The following is a 10109-nucleotide window of genomic DNA, read 5'->3' as shown; positions in this document are numbered from 1 at the left end:
CTGTTTTAACGTACAATTTCTCTCTTTGAATCTGTCTGTAGCCGCCATTCTACGCTTAGGAGCCTTTCTACCCTACCTACCTTTTAAATGAAACAGAGATTTGGAAGGCTGTTCGCATACAGCCAGAGAAAATATAAAAGTCTACTTGGTGGCAGCAGCAAAGCTTAAGTTCACAGGGCTGGTTGAGACTGGCCCGTGACAGCTTCCCAGAGACATCTGGTAGCCACTGTGGGAAATAAGATGCTCGACTAGATGGGCCTTGGGCCTGATCCAGCAGGGCTGTCCCTATGTTCTACAACTGTGACCCTCCCCCTCAAAAAACCCTGTCTGTGTGTGTGTGTGTGTGTGTGTGCGCGCGCGCATATAATGCTTTAAAATGAAAGACAGTGAAGAGATGCAGCAATTCATAGCAAGGATCTATAAATCTCACAAACTGTTACTTCCTAAATATCATGTGGAAATCAAGAGAACCATTGTTGTTATTGGTGTTCACCCTGTATTCACAGGCCACATTCTAAGTCTTGAGTTTTTGAAGATTCCGGGAACTCTGCCAATTTTTATAGTGCATTCCTTAGATTTATGGTACTTATGAAAGGAGAAAGTTCTTATTTTGTTATTCAGTTGAAACATATTCGTATAGCTTTACAAATTGACTTGTGTCACATAAATGTACTTTGCTGCGACTTGGTTAAGCTACTTTCCCCAGCATGGGCACTTTAAAGCTATTTAGACTGCAATTTGGGGGGTAATCATCCATTTGGTTTAACAGACCTACTCACAAGTAAACAAGTTACACTCCAAAACAATCCAGGCCATGGTGTGTGGAAAAGAGAAGCAGAGGAGCAGAGGGTAAAATAAACAAAGACATGACTATGCAATGTACTTTTAGAAGACAGAACTTCCTTAGTATTGGTGTAACCAGGCAAAATATGCACTCATTCCAGCCTGGTCAGAGGTTTGTTCTCAGACAATACTGTAATCACCATTTTCAGTGGTCTTCATTGTTGTCTAAACATACCCAGATATAGTGCTCAGAAGAAAGAAAAACTTTTGCTCACAACTTCACCATTTCTTTTATAGCTATACTAGTCTATCATCCAGTTCAACTGCATCCAGTAAGGGGTGACTGATGTCCAGAGGGAGAGGAGTAAGGAAAGGGATTAGCATAAGCTATTTGCCAAGGAAAGCCCCCATTTTCTGCAAATTATCCCCTATAAATAATTGTCCCATTTTCCCCCTCTTGGGCCTGGTTCACACGTACAGTTTAACTGTAGTTAGGATTAACAGGAGTTAAAATCCCTCACTCCAATTCGTGTCACAGATGAACAACTAACCACTGTTAGCCTAACTGGAGTAGAGGGAGAGGGGAGCCCCTCCCTGCCGCTCGGCCTCCCAGCCTGATCCCAGCCAGCTCCATGGCCAGACTGTAGGCAAAGCATCACTGCATCAGCCGCTTAGCCACACTTGGCCATGATCTCCAGGGGGTGTGACGAGCACCATCGTGCATTTTTGGAGCATCCCACCTGCCCTCGGCAGGGGAAGCACACCCAAAGCCCCTTAAACACCAGACATAGTACCACCCTCCCACAAGTGTTCCTGCACCACTCAAACACTGATTTACAGAGGAAGCGGGGGGGGGGGGGGGTGTGTGGTGGTGGTGAAATTCCACTTTGTGGGATGGGAGAGGAAAACCCACATTTGCAAGAACAACACCTTTCCCACTCTGGGTGTGGTGAGCAGATAAATCCATGAATATGTGCTGTGGGTTGACCTGACTGCCAGATGAGTTATTGTAATCCTGCATTCAACCATCCACCAAGACCAAGAGAGCAGAGCTGGTCTTGTGGTAAACAAGCATGACTTCTCCCCTTTGCTAAGCAGGGTCTACCCTGGTTGCATATGAAAGGGAGACTAGAAGTGTGAGCACTGCAAGATATTCCCCTCAGGGGATGGAGCCAGTCTGAGAAGAGCATCTAGGTTCCAGGTTCATTCCCTGGAATCTCCAAGATAGGGCTGAGAGAAATTCCTGCCTGCAACCTTGGAGAAGCCACTGTCAGTCTGTGTAGAAAATACTGAGCTAGATGGACCTAGGGTCTGACTCAGTATATGGCAGCTTCCTATGTTCCTAAGACCGGGAAAGGTGTTGCTGGGGTACCCTTCCCCAAGGCTTGCAGGGACATAGTATCCTGGCTGGGTATCTGCAGCCCTCTGGCCTGCATGTGTGCCTCCATGGCCTGTCACTCTCATAAGAGAGCAGTCCTGGTCTGTAATGCCAGGGCAACACCTAGATGCCACACATGCATCACATGAGAATTCTGACCACTTCCCCAGATGGTTCTTCTCATGAGTCAGACTTAGGGAGCAAACATTGCTCCCTAAGTCAGACTTAGGGGTGGATGCATCTAGTGCACCTGCATGTAAATGGGTCCACAACATTAAGGCACTATGCAGTGCACAGCATATAGCGGCTGCAACCAGCTTTCAGCAATGTGTACTGGTGCAGGGGGTGGGGTTGAGCAGTAGTCCTTAGTATGAGAACTGATTGTTCCACATGTACCCCTATTTTCATCTGCAAAATGATGGAGTGTTTAGACCTGGCTTATCTGCTTTGGTGATCTGGAAGGATGTGCTCTGCTTGCAAGTCAGAATTGTACGCCATGCTTGGCCATATCCCCTACATGTTCAGGATCCCCTCCATCCCCAAATCTCAGGTTGCTTGGCCTCATCCCCTACATGTTATACACCACATCTCAAAGGTTGCCTGGCCATGTCCCTGACACATTGACAGGCATGCTTCTATTTTTCATTGGTGGAGCATATGGAATAGGCTTATCCTAATTCCCTCCCCTCCCTCTCTCTTGCTTCTTAGCCATGGTGGCTGATGGGTGTGCTCCTTCCTGAGGTACATCTAGAAACTTCTATCTATAAAAGAGAAGTTCGAAAAACAAACAAATGCACTGCACTGTATGGTCACAAAAGGCAATATGTGACCAACTCACAAAATACTTGTAGGAAACAGAAGCAGACACATTCCCATCTGATTGCTTATTAAAAGTGGTGTTTATGGAGAAACTGAAGATTTTATTATGCTCATATCTAAAGCCTTCAGTGGCTCCCAAAGACTTTCCAAAACCCTCAAGACACAGCACTGAGTCTCAATAATTCACAGGGTTCATAGAGCAGGTACAACATGAAAGAGGATGCAGCCAGTGAAGTAGAGGCCGATGAAGCTACCTATTACAGATAGAAGAATGTTATTTCTTTATTTTATTTTATTTATTTATTTATTTATCAAATTTGTACACTGCCCCAAACTTTTGTCTCTGGGCAGTTAATAATAGCATAAAACAAGTTAAAAACATATACAAAAACTTAAAACAATTTAACGATTTAAAAATAAACCAGAGATTAAAATCTAAACAATTTAAAAAGCTGAGAAAGCTTGGGTGAAGAAGTGGGGTTTCAAGTGCTTTTTTAAAATGGCCAGAGATGGGGAGTATCGTATCTCAGTACATTCCACAGCACATTCCACAGTCTTGGGGCAGCAACCGAGAAGGGCTGTCCCTGTGTGGCTACCAGCCGAGCTGGCAGCAACTAGACCTCTCCAGACAACCTCAATGGGCAGTGGGGCTCATAACAAAGAAGACATTCTCTTAAGTACCCAGGGCCTAAGCCATTTAGGGCTTAATAAGTTATAACTAGCACTTTGTATTTTGCCTGGAAACTTATTGGCAGCCGGTGTAGCTCTATCAGCAAAGGAGTGATGTGGTCTCTCTGAGATGCTCCAGAGACCAACCTGGCTCCCACATTCTGTACCAACTGAAGTTTCCGGACTACGTACAAAGGCAGCCCCACATAGAGTGCATTTCAGAAGTCAAGTCTGGAGGTTACCAATATATGTACCACTGTTTTGAGAGCATTCATCTCAAGAAATGGACACAGCTGGCGTCAGCTGAAGCTGAAAGAAAGCCTCTCTGGCCACTGCCTCAACCTGAGATACCAGGGAGAGGTGTGGATCCAGAAGTACTCCCAGACTGCAAACCTGTTCCTTTTGGGGAAATGTGACCCCATCTAGAACAGGGAGATTAAAATCGTCTCTGGAGTTCTGACCCTGCACAATAAGTACCTCCGTCTTATCTCTATTCAGTCTCAGTTTTTTCTCCCTCATCCAGCCCATTACTGTTTCCAGGCAGGCATTTTGGCAGGTTATGCAATCTCCTGAAGAAGTTAACATGGAGAAGTAGATCTGGGTGTCATCAGCATACTGATAACATGCTGCTCCAAATCCCCTGATGATTGGAGATAGTATGCAGCCCTGAGGGACACCATACTTAAGCTCAGATTTCGAAGAGCAACAGTCTCCAATCGACATCTCCAATTGACATCTGGAACCTGTCTCCAATCGACATCTGGAACCTGTCTGAGACAATCTCCAATCGACATCTGGAACCTGTCCGAGAGGTAGGAGCAGAACTGTAAAACACTGCCTCCCACCCAAACACCGTCAGACACTCCAGAAGGATACTATAGTCAATAGTACTGAAAGCCGCTGAGAGGTCCAAAAGGACCAACAGAATCACACTTCTTCTGTCAATTCCCAGTTGGAGATCATCCATCAGGCTGGCCAAGGCAGTCTCCACCCCATAGCCCGCCCGAAAGCCAGTTTGAAATGGGTCTAGATAATCAGTTTCCTCCAAGGCTGCCTGGAGCTGAGAGGCCACCACCCTCTCAATTATCTTGCCCAGCCATGGGAGGTTGGAAACAGGCCTATAATTGCTCAACTCTGAGGGATCTAATGCAGGCTTCTTTAGAAGAGGTCTAATGATTGCCTCCATAAGACAAGGAGGCATCCTGCCCTCCCCCAGAGAAGCATTTATGATTTTTACCAGGCCTCCTACAACAGCCTCCCTTCTAGATAGAACAAGCCATATTGGACAAGGGTCAAGAGAACAAGTGGTAGGCCTCACTGCTCCAAGAAGCTTGTCCACATCCTCAGGAGTCACAAGCTGAAACCTATCCAGTTGAACCACATAAGAGGAGTTTCTGGATACCTCCAGTTCAGACATCAAATTAACTGTGGAGTCGCCATCTAAGTCAGCCTGAATCCGACAGTATTTATCTGCGAAAAATTCTTTAAACACATCACAGCGGGTAACTGATGGCTCCAAATTCTGATTCAAGGAAGGGGGGCGCATACTAGCTCCCTCACAACCCTGAATAACTCTGCTGGATGTGAACTCGCAGATGCAATACAGGCAGAAAAGAACTGCTTCTTTGCCGCACATATTGCCTGAGCATAGATCTTTAAATGTGCTCTATGTCATTATTATTATTATTTCTTGTTTACACAGTCAGACAGGTGTTATTGACTGGTTTGTTTTATCCAGACATCAAGTCCTTCCCAAGGACCTAGGATGGCTGAATTTTATTGTCAATATTGTTGTTATTGTTATAGATATCGTCGCAGAATGTAGGCTGTTCCCAGTAAAGCTGCTTTTTGTAATTGGCTTATGGTGATTTCTGTGGCCCCTATGGTGTTGAGGTGCTCTTCAAGGTCATTATTATTATTATTATTATTATTTTACATTTATATCCCGCTCTTCCTCCAAGGAGCCCAGAGCGGTGTACTACATACTTGAGTTTCTCTTTCACAACCACCCTGTGAAGTAGGTTAGGCTGAGAGAGAAGTGACTGGCCCAGAGTCACCCAGCTAGTTTCATGGCTTTGAACTCGGGTCTCCCCGGTCCTAGTCCAGCACTCTAACCACTACACCACACTGGCTCTGTGTCGGGTTTGAGTTGAGTCTTTCTCCACTTCCGCTCCAGTCACCTATCTTGACGCTTCAGCCCTCGCAGATCTTACATATACCAAGGGGCCAGTTTTGAAGGAGGTCGGAGGGGATGCTTAGGAGCAATCGTGTCGACTGCCCTTGTGAGCATGTTGTTCCAGATCTCCACCAGGGCATCAACAGGATCACTGGCAAAACCAACATTAAATCCCTCCAAGGCTTCTTGGAATCCTATAGGGTCCAATAACCTCTTCGGGAGGACCATTCTAATAGGCCCTTCACCCCTGCGGAGGTGGAAAGTGGTTGTAAGCCTAACCTTGACCAGATGGTGGTCCATTCTTGACAATGGGGAAATCACAAGAGTCCCCACCCACTGTATTGCATTTTGATTTGGCATATCAGAGCAAATTACTGCATTGCCATAATGCATTTGCAGATATTAAATGGACCTTTTATAATGAATGATAGAGGGAGAATATATAAACATGAGCAGAGCTTAACTGGAGCTAGGACTCTCCAGGCTAGGCCAAAGATTATGTGTTAATCGTAATATTAATCATGCGGTTGAATTAATGCTAAAGAACAGCATTCTCTTCAAAGACACTGCTACCTCTATTCTACAAGAATTTGATGGCCACCTTCACACATAATGCCAAACTGGAGGTGAACAAACCAGAGGTCGTCTGAATGTGTGAAACTGCAGTTTTGCCACAAAAGGGACCTGAGGTTTTCGAGCCAAAACCATGATATGAGCCTTCAGTTTATAGTGAGTTTCACTGCTCCAAGCTGAGGTTTGAAGGCGGCATCACGTTGTTCTAATTCTGCCACCACCTGGGCTTTGTGCAAACGTGTTTGATGTCGAACGTGTTAGACATCAAACGTGTTCAGTTCAACCGTTCAGGGTTAAACCGAACCATCACCTGTATGGTCCGACCCTGGACTGAACACCTCCCGACAGTGGGGTTCACGGATTTTTTTCTCAATTTTTTTAACTTACCTCCTTCAAGGGAGTTGCTGGAAGCAGTGGCGGGGGGGCACAGAGGTTCCCCCTTCCCCCGACGGCCTCCCTTAATGCTGCCACCAGCCGTTCGGCTGGCTCTTTGGCCCATTTGGGTGGCCATTTTGGAGGCCACCATGCCTGCACAATTGGCCTCTTCGTGACCTGGGTCCGAAGAGCTGGCCAGCTGCCCAGTATGGTCATCAAGGGAGGCTGGTGGCGAAGGGGAAACCTCCACAGTACCCCCCCACCCGCACTGCCTCCAACAACTCCCTCGGAAGGTCTCCACAAATTTTTAAGAACCACCCCGGTGGCGGGGTGGTGGTGGGGTGGGTTCATTGAAAGAGTTTTAAATGCCCTTTCCCTGCCTAGGGCAGGCGGTCCATGCAGAAGAGGCTCAATTGTGCTGTGCACACCCCCTTGAATATCATGGCCAATGGCTGCTGCCCTGCTGATGCCCTGATGCCTTGCCCGCAGTCTGGTGATGCGGACATTACAGAGCTTGCTGGGATGCGGCCTCGGTGGAACAGGAAGAGGTAGGGGCTCCTCTGCCCTGAAACTGGAGCTTGCCCAACCTGGATTGGAAGATCGTCTGCGGAACAATTCCTGGGTTTAAGAATTAACTCCAGGTTTGTCAACCCGCAGTTTTGCACTATGTTTGAAAGGGCCCACTGTCATAACAAATAGTGTCCATATAGGTCATTCCCATATCTAAGGGAATGTCATGTATTGTTTAGCTACTTCTGTGAAGTCAGGTTGCTTTTTGAGCTACAACAAAGGGAAAACAAACTCACTATTTATATTTCATGAGGCATTTGTAGTGCTATGCTTCATTTTTGCCTATAAAACCAGTCCCCAAGAAATGCTTTAATGGGTTAGTTGTATGGTGCCACAGAACATAACCAGCCAGTCTAGAGATAACATGGTCATAACGATCCCAAGGACTGGCAACTTTAGGACCTTTGTTTACTTTTTGTTATTATATGTATTGCTTTTCTATACCACCTTTCTTCCATCTTGGAACTCAAGTTTGTGTATATAGTCTCCCCCAACCACCTCCCATCCTGCCATTGACTAGACCCAGACAAGTTTATTTCAACTAGGTTGCTGTATCATCATGTGCTTTCACACCATAGCCTCAGATTTCTGGGCAAGGCAGAAGGAAAGCTGGGAGAGGAACTGATGAGATGGCTGGAAACATGACTGGCTGATGTGTAAGCAAATGGCTCCCAACCAGAAGAAACATCACACATCCCTCTCTCTATGGGGACAGAAGTGTTAGGGTGTTTTCCTTCTCATTACTCAGCTGGACACATGGAGCTGGAGGATGAGTTACATAAGCTAGTTACATTCCATAGAGTTGATTGAATTTTGATAAGCCAGGCCTCCCATATTTTTTCAGGGTTATGTTCTCAGAGTGGGCCACCTAATGGCACAGCGGGAAATGACTTGCCTAGCAAGCATGAGGTTGCCGGTTCAAATCCCTGCTGGTACCTATATCAGGCAGCAGCGATATAGAAAGATGCTGAAAGGCATCATCTCATACTGCGCGGGAGATGGAAATGGTAACCTCATTGTGTATTCTACCAAAGAGAAACCACAGGGCTCTGTGGTTGCCAGGAGTCAACATTGACTCAACAGCACACTTTACCCTTACCTTTATGTTCTCAGAGGTGCACCTAGGTAATTTTGGAGCTTGGATCTAAAGGCCTTTGGAGGCCGCCCCATACTCTGCAAATTAAGCATCATCATGCTCAGCCTGGCAACCACACCACCCAGGACAGACTAAATAAGATTTGGGGGGCCCCAGGGGCTGTGGAGGCCCTTGACTTCAGCTCCAAAGTCCAGGGGTAAGAGCGTCTCTGTATGTTCTTTAACACACTGAACATTACAGCAGCCTGACAAAGACAAGACTTGTGACACTCTTTGCATGATTGTCTGGGGAAAGAGCAAATCTGAACATATATAAATTGCATCTTCTCACATCTTCTCACAGGTGATGTTTCTGGAAGGACCAGGCCCACAGCAAGTTTTAAAGGACTGTTCTTGGATATATTCAAGATCAAATTACCAAAGAGGTGCCTTAAAAAAAAAAAAAACACCATTGGTTGGGGACACTTTTTAAATACCACATAGTAACCAGAGCTATTGGTGCTCCTAAGGAATAATCATGTGTGGTTTGAAACCCAGGGCCTTTCCCAGAGAGCAGGTTTTACTGCAGGATTAAGAGGGGTGAAGTACTGCGAGTTATGGGGCATATCAGATATTTTGAATTTGCCCCCCCCAAAAAAGGGGGGGTTTAAACCCTGGACATAAATTGGGCAAAGCTCCAATGCACATTGAAAAACCTGAATCGTGTATGGAGTGCTCCCTGATAGCTTGCAGGGACTTCGACATAAATCTGGACTATATATGAATGCACACCTGCCCTTCACGTGGTGAAGGAAAGTAAAATCGCCGACTGGTAACATCCTAGGGGGAGGGAAAGGGACAACATAGCCTCCATCTTCACTAAATACTGCTTCACCTCTTCTGTCTTCATTGAATAACCACAAAGGTCTCCCCTGGCAACTTCATTTGTGAATTAAGCCGTGATGAAGTGGCTTATTATCAATAGGAACTGAAGAATTGTGCTAGAAAGGAATTAAAGGGTCAGTGCCAATAAACTAAGACCTGCTATCTTTCATGCTAAATTATCTGGGGCAGAACATTAGGGTATTAGAAGACAACTGAAGCTGAAAGGTGGGCAGCTATGAAAGATGTATAATATAGGTCAATCATGATGAAAATAGAAAGTATAAGATCATACTGTTATAGTCATTACAAATGATGCCATTTTAAAAAATAATTATTCTTTATTACCATCCGTGAATCAGGACTTGAGAAGAACTGTATCAGAACTAGGACATCTTCTCAATAAGAAACACCATTACTCTGATCTGATTTCAGGTTTTGATATCAATGCAGCTAACCCTTCACTCGGAAAGGAGTATGAAACATTATTAGTAGCAGTAGCATGCTACTGCTAATGTCGTATTTGGGTGTAACTGGGCTATACACTTTCACCTTTTCCTGCAGTTTCTGCAGTGGCAGTTAATTAACAAACCCAGTTCCAGATCTGTGCTACCAACAACATCAATAATGCTAGTGAACAAACAAAGAAATTATCCACTCCATTTCTTCTAGTTATATCTAGTTGAATCACCTCCTGGGAAGTCTCAGCCCACCAATTACGCTGGTTTCAAAAGCAATAGAGACTTCATGGTAGTTTAGAGGATGGAAAACAGTTAAATACTTGGAGGCATAACTTCTTAGCTCCATTTG

The sequence above is a fragment of the Hemicordylus capensis genome, chromosome 2 (genome assembly GCF_027244095.1).
Source record: "Hemicordylus capensis ecotype Gifberg chromosome 2, rHemCap1.1.pri, whole genome shotgun sequence".
NCBI lineage: Eukaryota > Metazoa > Chordata > Lepidosauria > Squamata > Cordylidae > Hemicordylus > Hemicordylus capensis.
The sequence above is the reverse complement of the archived record's forward strand: the minus strand, read 5'-3'. Positions refer to the sequence as shown.